Here is an 11,224-nt window from a genome sequence, read left to right on the forward strand (position 1 = left end):
CCCCACAATCCCAGGTGCATGCACCAGGTGGCCAGGTCAGGGGCCCCCCTTCTCCCCACAATCCCAGGTGCATGCACCAGGTGGCCAGGTCAGGGGCCCCCCTTCTCCCCACAATCCCAGGTGCATGCACCAGGTGGCCAGGTCAGGGGCCCCCCTTCTCCTCCCAACCATCCCAGGCACACTCCCCAGGTGGGCAGGTCAGGGGGCCCTCCCCTCCCACCAGGGGAGGAGGTGGCTAACTCCCATCTGGATGCTTTTTGTGTTTCTTACTATGAAGGTTTTAAAATTTAAACATCAACAGCCTATTATTTCTCCACGAAGCACTGTTACCTATCAGCACTTAGATTCAGCACTAAATTCAACTTTGGATTTTGGTTAATTATCAAAATAGATAGCAGTTAGCCAGGTGGTATGGGCAGCCGCCGTTGGGGTTCCCACAGGAGCCTTCAGGGTTCAGTGGGGGGCACTGGCTCTCACACGGCAGTCTCCAGAGAGGCCTCTAGTTAAAAGGCAAGAGGAAACCCTGCACCCCAAAATGGCTTGTTCCTTATCATCAGCAACGCTGACTCAGCCAAAGGCTGAACGAGGCTCGCTCAGCCCAATTCCATAACTTTTCTATCTGTTCAGAAAAAGAAATGTATTATTTCTCAACACTGATAAAAGTTTAATACAGAGTTGCCCGGGTTTTTAATAAACTTGTCAACAAAAGAGCAAGGCAAATTGATGGGGCCCTTCTAGAGATAAATTTCGCCTCAAATAGACCCGCAGAGCAGGGGGCAGGCGGGAGGGAGGCAGGGGCGGGAGAGGCACGTGATTGTTTTGCTGTTCTTTGCAAAAATGGCAAGATAGACGTTTGTGTCTTATTATCGCAAAGATAGGGCTGGGGCAAAAGCTGGTTTAATTTGAAGAATGCTGTTGGTTGAAAACAGATCAGAGAGCCCTGAGGTCAAGAGAGAGGGCCGGGTGGCTCGGGGACAGATGAGAGACACATGTCCCAGGGTAAGGAAAAGCCACTTGGCGCACAGAGTCTGACTGGAGCCCCTCCTGAAGGGGGAGGGCACCTGCCCACTACTCCCCACAGAAGCAGGTCACAGAGCCCAGAACTCTGGGATGGCCACAGATGAAATGACAGGGGCATCTGTGTGGCCACCGCAGGCCTTGGGACACCAAGGAAGGCCCCAGCCTCACACACAAGTGTGTGTTCGGCTCTTGCTGCTTCCAAAGCGTTCTCTGCCCTCCCTGTGGCTCAGTGAGGCCTCCCAGTGTGCAGAGTCATTGTGGGAAGTGTCCCCATCTGTCCTCGGGCCGGGCGAAGCAGCCCCTGTCTGAGGAGCACAGGATGAGGATTCCTGCCCCCACTTAAGGGCGTCAGCTCCACGGACCTTGGAAGTGTTTGAAATTCCACCATTAGAGAGTCACTTCTTGAGTTAAGGGTGGAGGGAAAGCAGGTTCCCCAGGGAAGGGGCCTGGCAAGCTGGTGCTCGGGGCTGCAAGGCCTCTGGAGTGTGTTGCTGTAGCTGATGAGGGAGGGAAGCCGGGACAGGTGAGGAGGTACTGGAGGGAGGGGCAGCAGGGACTCCAGCGACAGCCTCCCTGCCGCAGACCTGAGCCCGAGGCCAAGGAATCAGGCAGTTCCCCGCACCCACTCCCAGGGCTGTGATTCTTGTCCCTCTTCACTCTTGGTGGGCAAAGGCCCTGCCATGCCCTGGGGAAGGGACCACAAGAGGTAGCTGGGTCCCTCCTGGACTTGGTGTTCTCCAAGGGGGCAGGTGAGGAAGGGAAGACAGAGACAGAGCCAGAGCCTCACAGCCCAGTCCCGCTGCAGCTGCTGGCCTCAGGCACTTGGGCAGTGGGCGGGGTCGGGGGCACTCCTCCGGCTCGGGCAGAGTCATCCGAGTTCAGCCTTTCCACAGGACAGCTGAGAACTTCGGACTATTTATACCGGCGTGGTGGGCGGGTGGGCGGGCAGGCGGCTGGGCAGACACATGCCGCCCGGAGCCATATCTGGGCATGATGGAGGGCATCGGCTTGCCAGGATGACAAGAGCCACACGGCGCAACTGTCCTGGGCGTCCTTCCTTCAACCTCAGAAAGTCCCCACGGGGCCCCCCGGGACAGGTTCCAGGGACAGCTGCCTTCTACCCCCTCTCCTGCCACTGTTAAAAATACTCTAGGTCGTTGTCCCCATCATTCCGGAAGTCGCCCTCCGTGCACGCTCATGCAAACACACGCGGGCACACCGCCTCCAGTCCCAGCCAAGGAGTTGCTTGACCCTGTGGGGAGTGGACCCCAGACTCCCAACCGCCAGGGCTGCTGGGTGGCCGCCTCCCAGCCAGGGAGCAGCCAGTGACCTCTGCACCCGGCACTGCTGAAACAGCCCTGTCTCCCTTGTCCTCTTCCTGGGGTGGACGCAGGAGGCCTGAGAGGAGCAGTGTGCCCCCAGCATCCCTGTCCTTCAGCCTCACGCACTTGCACTGCACTGGAGCGGCCCACCCGGCGCAGAAAGTAGCCCTGGCCTGAGGCTTAGTGGTGCCTCCAAAACCTGGGTGAATTGGCCAAGCTCACGGGGCCTTTGTGGTGACGGCTGAGCGGGAACCTCAGCCCTGCGTCCCTCTATCTAAGGGAGCCGGCGGTGGAGCTGCCAGAGGTGGCCCTCTGCTTCCTGCCCTTGAGACGCACGGCCCTGCATCTGCCTGCACTGCTCTGCAGCAACCCGCGGCAGCTCAGCAGCAGCCTGCCCCGCTCCTCGCTCCCGGCTCCCCGCTCCCCGCTGCAGCCGCTGCTCCTCCCCACGCGGCAGGATGGCCTTCCAGGGGTCAGAGCCGGCTGGGGACTCTGAGCACCAAAAGCAGAGTCCTCCCCAAAGGCAGAGTCCTCCCTGGGCACCCAGGGGCCTCCTGGGAGGGACCTCCCAGCCCAAGCTCTGGCCAGCTGGGCCCTGGACCTCAGGAAGGCACGGCTGGCACCAGGCTCCGGGAGCTGCCGTTGCTGTCTGCAGGCACCTTCCCTTCCCAAGAGCCATGCCCACCTCTTCTCGGGTGCGATGCCTCCAGTTCACAGGGACAGAGGCTGCAGGTTGGCCAAGGACAGCAGGCGAGGCCAGGTGCCTCACAGAGCCCTGCGCACCCATCCGAGAGTCTCCCTTGCCGGGGCCCAAGCCCAGCCACCCCGAGGTCAGCGTCCTGCCCAGGGGCAGCAGAGGCGGGAGCGGGGCTGCAGAGAGCACGGGAGGCCTCTGCAATCGGACGTGCACGCGGGGCTGAGTCAGCACAAAGCCTCTCAGATTGCTGGGTTACCCTTTATGCGAAGGTGGCAGCAACTCGCACGATGGCACCGCCCTGTCCGCCTCTGGCCGTCCCTGTCCAGAAACCTCCAGGCCAGCACTGCCCAGCCACGCCCAGGCCCTGAAGATAGCCCAGCCACTCGGGTTCCCTCATTTTTACTTCTGAGCACTTTTTGGGTAAAATTTGCAATTCAAGCAATGTTCATTTTGATGGACTCCAGCTGCAGCAGCTAAACTATCCGTCCTGTGGTCAATCTAATCATGCTTAATAGCAGTTCATTCGGAGATGCAACGCTTCTCACGTGAGTGCGGCAGTTTCACACAGGCTGCCAACGCACCTCTCACAAACGCTCTCACCAGCCCCTGCGCCCGCCTCGAAGGCTTCTGCAAGAAAATGCTTTCCTGCTCTAGATGAAAGCACTGGCAAGCCGGCATCACCAGCCACCCCTTCTTCAGAAGGAGGTGCCACCGTGTCCTTGTCCACCTGCTGCGGAAACGCAGGTCCACTCATCACCACTTACACGCGCGCAGGCACAGCGGTGGGGCCGACCCTTCCCAAAGGCCGTCCTCCTCCTTCGAGCTCCAAGACCCAGAGCTGGTGTCCCCGCTGGGTGGAAACCTCACCTGGAGCATGGCTAGCTTTTGTGAGCCACAGAACAGAACAATGTCACTAACTTGGTCCACTGAATTTATGGGCTCCAGAATTTCCACCAGCAGGAGCCTGGCCACCCTCCGATCGCCCTGGGGCAGTTTCCAGAGTGTTCTGGAAACCAGGAGCCTCCCCCTGGTGCTGCCTGCTCCGGGGAGAGAGACACACGGGCACTGGCCACCTCCTCACAGTCACACAAACTCACCTGGGTCCCCGAGCCGGCAGGCAAGTCCCAAGGGGGTAGGTGTCCCGTGTTCAGCCCCCCAGCCCAGTCCAGGCTCCTTTTGCTCTGAGAGTCCTGGCCCCCACGGTAACGTGCCTAAGTGGCCTCCAGAGAGTCCCTGTGGGCAAGACACAGCCATCGAGGCTCAGCACCCCCGCCTGCCCACTCTCCCCTTCTTCAAATGGACAGGCACGAAGCCCCCCACAGAAGTCCCAGCGTGCCGCTGCCCCATGCCGGCTTGAGGCTCCCTTCTCGGCGGCTGCCTGGGAGCCAGACTTTGGAGATTCACGCAGGGGAGGCTCCAGCCCAGGTCCCAGCATCCCAGGAAAGCAGCAGAGGCCCCAGGGAGCACCATCAGGCCACTCGTGCAGGAGAGAGGGACCTGGGCTGCCAGGGGCGGTGTCCATGCAATGCTCATTTTTAATTCAGCGTATCCGAGACTGGAGGTGATTTACGGCCGAGCAGGCCACAGCTCTCTCCCTGTGAACTCTCTAGTTTTACTGCTCAGTCAAACCTAATTCCAAAACACTAATGCTTTTATTAAACACCACATCCTGCAATAAAGCTTTAATGTACGACAGCCGCATCTAGGGAAGAGAACGCTGTGTCTGCGCCCACCAGCAGCCTCAGTGGCCACACGTCCGGCTACTTCCCTCCCTGTGGCCGGAGCTGGAAGCAGGCAGGGAAGAGATGACCTCAGGGGACGCTGGGCACTGACCCTCCGTCCAGAGGCAGAGAGGAGGCTGCGCCCAAGGTCAACACCGCGCCTTTGCAGCTGCGCCAGGTGGGGCCAAGGCTAGAAGAACACAGCTTCCAGAAGGAAGACTTGAGAGCCAGGAGCCCTGACTGCCAGGCCCTCCCCTCCAGTCAACTCGAGGCTCCCTGAGGAGTGGGAGCCGCCTGACAGCTCAGAACAGCCCCTGATCCCTTTATCCAGGGCTGCCTGTGCCGGCCCCAGCTGCTCAGGTGACCTGGCTGCCCCCAGACCCAAGACCTCCAGCCGCCGCAGGAGGGGGCTGCCTGCCTGTCCCTTTCTGTTCAATTCCTGCCAAAGGCCAGGGTGCGGGAGGTGGGGAGCAGGAGCACCTGCTGTGGCCGGAGCAGTGCCAGGGCAGAGAGGACATACACTCTGGAAATTAATATTGAGGCCTGTGGTGGGTGGGGCTGCCCGGGCAGGGACCCGGCCTCATTCCAGGCAGCAAACGCCTCCAATCTGAGACTCCAAAACGAAGCCAGGCAAACACCCCTCACGCAGCGGCCCAGCGCCTGCCTGTGACCCCAGAACCCGCTGCCCATCCTCTCCCTGAAGGACCAGCCCTGAGGAAAAGGGTTTCACAGGCAGGTCCGGACCTGGCCTCAGCCCCTGGGCCCCGGGGTGTCCTCCTGGGCCTTTCTCAGGCTGGGACTGGGGCGGTGGCAGAGCGGGTGGCTCTCAGGCCCTGACCGGCGGGGCAAGCAAGGGGCCCTGGGCCCCATGGCACTTTCTGCCAAAGCCTCCCCAGCATTCACAGCAAAACATGCCTCAGGTTGGATTCAGCGGAACAGAAAGCTGAACCGGGGTTCCGGCAGGGTTCCGGTGGGGCGGCATGAGCCAGAGACATTTGGCAAACCCAAACAGCTCCCAGGCCCCTGGTAGGGGCCGTGGGCTCCGCGCTGCACAGACTCCACTTCTCCGAGCCTTTCCCAGGTGCCCTCCGCAGAGGAGTGGGGCCTAAGGGCCCTCGCGGCAGCCCTGACCCACTGCGTTCCCAGATCTCTGCGTGCGGGCTGTGGCTTCCTTGGGGCCGCATGCCTCCCAGCTCCTCTGCCTTGCCCGTCGGGGGCCTGCCTTCCCTCTCAGCCTCTCCACTTGCGGCCCAGGCCCTCCCTCCCTCCTGCACCCAGACACCTGCTCTTTTCCAAACTCGCTCTTGTCTTGTGCGTCTGAGCCGTGTCTACCCTGGCCACATTCGGCCCTTTCTGCTGGCTGATGGCCTCTCCCAGGGTGGTTGTCAGGGGAGCCCCCAGAGCCACCGCCACTGCCCCATGCTCTCCAGCCAAGGCCCCGACCCCCCAGCCCTCCCCTGCCCCGAGCCGGACCCCACGCCTGCCGGAGGCCGCCTCCCCTCTGCCGCAGTCAGCACGCTGAATATTTAATGTCTGGTGAGCACTTCCACCTGCTGACACAGGCAAAGTGACAGAACAATGCTGGCGGGGACACGACCGTCCACCGACGCCCAGGCAGCCTGCTGCCCGCCCCGGCCCCGCCCCAGCCTCGCCCCGGCCTCACCCCTGCCCAGCCGCCTGGCTGGCTGTCGGCCCCAGCGGCCCCCATGGCGTGGAGTGCCCCTCAGTCCGGCGAGAGAGTTCCCGGCCTGAGATACATACTTCTTTACATTCCATAGCTCAGCAGGTCCATATGGGCATATAAAGAAGTATGTTTCCCAAGCAGGCAGTGTGCAGTTCCGAGACCCCGGGCCCCCCACAGCGCAGAGGCACTGGGACTTAGGCCCTGGCATCCACACCTGGGCCCTCTCTGTGAGAGCAGACAGCCTTCCTGCCACCTCTGCCTGGGGTCCCTCCGCCCTCAGGGTCCCAGGCTCCCTGCTCCCTCTGACCTTGGCACCCCTCCACCCCCGTCTCCATCTCTCTCTCCCTGTCTCACACACTCGCATGATCCAGAAAGGCAGAAGCAGACAGTGAGTCCCAGAAAGTCTTGAGTGCCGGTCCCTGGCCCCAGCAGCAGCTCAGCTTTGCATCCATGGAGACAGGCTGCCCTCCACCCTCACCAGAGTAGGGAGGCGCCGTCCACAGCCCAAGCTTCCAGAGCCAGCACTTCCCTGACCCCTGGCCCCGCATCCCAGCCAGGCCCAGAAAGGGCTGGGTGGAGAGAGGGGCCTCGGGGGACACGCTGCCCAGCACCCCACTCGCAAGACCAGCCTCCTCCAGGAGCCGGACAACTCCTTGCTTGTGAGGCCAGATGAGGAGTTGCAGGCCAGAGGCCCGAGAGGTGCCCGGGGGACTTACCTGGGCAGCTGGCAGCTTCCTGGGCAGGTCCCTGGTGAAGGCTGCCTCCTGGGACCTGGTGTCCCCGAGGGAGGGCTCAGCGTCTCTCTCTGAAGATGAGAAAGACGACCCTTGGAGGATTCCAGGTTCCCAGAGCGTGGCTGGGAGCTCCTGAGAGGCCGTCCACTGGGGGCAGCTCCTAGGCGCCTCAGCCTGGCCACAGCGGACACTCAGTGGGTGTGGGAGTGTCTCCCCAGTTCTCTCCCTCCTTCTCTGGATCTTCTTCACCCTCTCCCCCGTCTCCGCCTTGCAGCGTCACCAGCCCGGACTGCTTCTGCCCGCCCGCCGCGCAGTGCGGACCACTTGAAGCAAGGCTTCGCAGCACCAGCCGCCGAGCGGGCACCGGGGTCAGCAGGCACCGCACCTGCCCAGCGCCACGGCCGGGCACCCCCGGGAGCTGACCCCACACCTGCCTCTTTGTGGCCAGCCGCCCAGCCTCCACCGGCCCCTGATCAATACCAATTTACAGTCAAATGCAAGGGGGGCTGGCTTCCTGCTAATGAATTTCCCGGTACTCACTAGCTCCTAATGAGCCTGTTAAAGAGGGTTTAAGTAAACTTAGCAAGTGGCAAACTAAGCACTTTGGAGTACCTAATTGTATCAATATGTTTTTCGTTGCATTTAAATCTGCCTCTGAGTGGGAAGCAGAGGTTCACTCCTTCCCTGCCAACTTCTATGGCCAGCTGTGAAGCCAGAGGCTGAAAAATGTGGAGAAAGAGCCTGAAGGAGACCAACGGGACCTCAGGGTTAGGCCTCACCAGCAGAAAGGGAAGCCGCCCCCACCTGCTGGAGCGGAGATAGGGGGAGGAGGGGGAAGGAGAGGAGGAGGAGGCCTACAGGAGGAGGTGGCCCAGGGCGAGCCTGGCAGGTGAGCTGGTGAGAGGTGAAAAGAAGGCTCTGCAGGTGCCTGCAGCTGTGTGGCTGTGCGCTTGTGTGGCTGTGTGGCTGTGGGGCTGTGTGGCTATGTGGCTGTGTGCTTGTGTAGCTATGTGGCTGTGTGGCTGTCAGGCTGTATGCTTGTGTGGCTATGTGGCTGTGTAACTGTGGGGCTGTGTGGCTGTGTGGCTTTGTGGCTATGGAGCTGTGTGGCTGTGTGCTTGTGTGGCTGTGTGACATGTGCTTGTGTGGCTATGTGCTTGTGTCGCTGTGTGGCTAGGGGGCTGTGTGGCTATGTGGCTATGTGCTTGCGTGGCTGTGTGGCTGTGGGGCTGTGGGACTGTGGGGTTGTGGGGCTGTGTGCTTGTGTGGCTGTGTGGCTATGTGCTTGTGTGGCTGTGTGGCTGTGTGCTTGTGTGGCTATGTGGCTATGGGGCTGTGTGGCTGTGTGCTTGTGTGGCTGTGTGCTTGTGTGGCTGCGTGGCTGTGTGCTTGTGTGGCTGTGTGGCTATGGGGTTGTGTGGCTGTGTGCTTGTGTGGCTGTGTACTTGTGTGGCTATGTGGCTATGGGGCTGTGTGGCTGTGTGCTTGTGTGGCTGTGTGCTTGTGTGGCTGTGTGGCTGTGTGCTTGTGTGGCTGTGTGGCTATGGGGTTGTGTGGCTGTGTGCTTGTGTGGCTCTGTGGCTGTGTGCTTGTGTGGCTGTGTGCTTGTGTGGCTATGTGGCTGTGTGCTTGTGTGGCTGTGTGGCTATGGGGCTGTGTGGCTGTGTGCTTGTGTGGCTGTGTGGCTATAGGGTTGTGTGGCTGTGTGCTGTGTGGCTGTGTGGCTGGGCCGGGCACAGCTGGGTTGGAGTTTTACATGGGGGTGGGGGTGAGGATGGGTTGTGCTTAGGGCCCTGGGAGGCATCCCCTCTACAAAGGAAAGAGCAAATGGCAGAAAGAAGCAGAAGCTGATGTCCCATTTCCATGTGGCTGCTGTGATTTATCATTTTCACGGAGCCAAGGATACCAAAAGGGCACCCGACACCGCAACCTAAGCTTCCGCTTCAGGGGTGCCCGGTGTTCTGGCGCTCGTCTGCGCCCTCCCAAGACCCCCACCATAACTGCCCTGGAGTCCAGGGAAAAGGCCTCCCCAACGTCCCTGCTCCCTGGCACAGGAGCCCTCAGAGCCTGGGACACTCTCGCAGACTGGCTCAAGCCCTCCCCACCTCTGAGGCACTCACTGGCATGGGGGATGGGGGCTGGGGGAAGCTGGGAGTCCTGAAGGGCAGGAGAGTCACCCCAGACCCAGCAGGAGCCCACAGGACTTCTGCCCATTCACAAACGAATCACAGTCACTTTTCAAAAAGTTTCCCATCTAGATAGAAAAAGAGCACCCAGCCACCTCCAAGCAGACCCCACCGTGAGCAGAGCTGGTGCCGGGTGCCCGGGCCTCATCGGGGCTGTTCAGCTGCAAATGCCACCCTGGCCCCCCACGCCAGCCTGAGGGAGGCCATGAGGAACTGAAGCTCCCCAGCAGGGACCCGCACAGACCCAGACCCCCAGGGCTGCTCTCCCCGAAGCCCCCCTAGTCTCCGCCCATGCATGCCCCCCGCCCCCCGCCCTGCCCTGCCCCTGTCAACGCCTCCTGACCCTGACGTGGCTGGGAGAGCTGCAGAAGTGCGGAGTCGGAGTCGGACCGGAGGCAGCCTGGCCTGCTGCCGCTCAGCTCCGGAATCCCTGCCCCCACCAGCACCTCAGTGGGGGATACCGCAAGTTCAAGGTAAGTTTAGCCCCATGCCCAGCTGCTGGGGCTTTGTTGCGGAGTGTCAGGTGAATCGTGTCCCCTCAGCCCTGAAGCCCCCACACCCTCTGCTGCCCGTGCTGGGGGCGGCTGCTGTCTTGCAAAATGCCCGCAAGTCAAAGTTCCTGCCTCCCAGTTGGACGCGCCCTCCCGGGCCTGCCGGCTGCTGGCTCTGCAGTTTTCCAAATGTGGGTGATGCCGCGAGCCAAGAGAAAACTCCACGGCACCCCCGCTGGAGCCGCACCGCGCCAGCACCCACACGGCGCCAGCACCCACAGCACCCACCTCGCCGGCAGGCACACCCCCACCGCGGCGCCCGGCAAGTTTGCAGGGGCCGTCCCGGCGGCCCGGCCGTGGTGACAGGCTGAGCAGGACTCACCGAGCAGCCTGGGGCACCCCTGGGGCCAGGCTGGTGACAGCGGCGGCAGGCACAGGGTCGCGGCTCCCTAGGAGATGCTGCAGCAGCAGCCGCACCAGCCACCTCCTCCGGGAGCCAATCGCGAAGGCAGGGGTGGGGGCCGGGATCCATGCGTCTGCACTTGAGGGGGACAGAGAGAGAAAGAAGACACCAGGCACCCCGTCTCCACACCCCTGCCCTTCCCCCAGCCCTCCTGCAGCAGCGCAGACCTAGCGGGAGGGAGATCTTGAGAGAGAGAGAGAGAGAGAGAGGAGAGAGAGAGAGAGAGAGAGAGAGAGAGGAGGCGCTGGTGCAGAGTTAGGGAGAGGCAGCCAAGCTGCACACCTTGAGCCCGGCCTCCTCCGCAGGGAGCCCCTGCACCCCAGCGGGGTCAGCACAACGTAGAGAAGGTAGAGGTCAGGGCGAACAAAAGGGAAGGTCCCACGGGCGGGCGGGCTCTCACACGCACACAGCCGGCTCCCGAGAAACAGGCGGCGGGGGAGGGGAGGGGAAGGCCTGACCCGAGAGGCCAGAGCGGGCGTGGGGGCCCCCCTCGGGTCAGGAGCCGGCCTCACCTTTGCAGTTCTTATATACCCGGCCAAGCATCCCAAACACGCGGGCCTGGCCAAGTGGCCCCCTCGGGCTGCACTCCCTGACCATATTTAGTCAAGCAGGGGAAAAAATAGCCTGTCAGCTGGGCCGTGGCTGGCCCGGCCACCGGGAACAGGGTGGGAGCACCCACGCCATTGACGGCAGGTCCCGGGCCGGGGCTGCTGTCCGGCCCCTCCCGGCCGCTCCCCAGCAGCCCCCCCGGCCGTCCCTGCGAGATCCCCTGCTATTTTTAGCACGGCCCAGCACACGGGCGCCTCCTTGGTAGCCGGTAGCCGGGCAGCGGCCTCCATGCCACCCAGCAGGCTCCTAGGTGCCCTGGGGAGACTCAGGGATCTCCCAGGGTGTGGGGCCAGGGCT

The 11,224-nt window shown here is 62.3% G+C and overlaps 1 long non-coding RNA gene across 2 annotated transcripts; it reads right to left on the reverse strand.

The window, feature by feature from the left end:
* Nucleotides 1-357: 357 nt before the first annotated feature.
* LOC116535748 lies at nt 358-10,831 on the reverse strand. Of its 2 annotated transcripts, XR_004262343.1 has the most exons (3): nt 10,601-10,831; nt 10,238-10,396; nt 358-4,272 (listed from the first exon to the last, which is right to left on the reverse strand). It is a non-coding gene; the product is annotated as an uncharacterized LOC116535748 (long non-coding RNA). The 2 variants fall into 2 exon arrangements; XR_004262342.1 differs by having other exon boundaries at nt 10,238-10,831.
* Nucleotides 10,832-11,224: the final 393 nt, after the last annotated feature.

The sequence above is a fragment of the Sapajus apella genome, unplaced genomic scaffold (assembly GCF_009761245.1).
Source record: "Sapajus apella isolate SASKATOON/1434 unplaced genomic scaffold, GSC_monkey_1.0 scaffold96, whole genome shotgun sequence".
Taxonomy (NCBI): domain Eukaryota; kingdom Metazoa; phylum Chordata; class Mammalia; order Primates; family Cebidae; genus Sapajus; species Sapajus apella.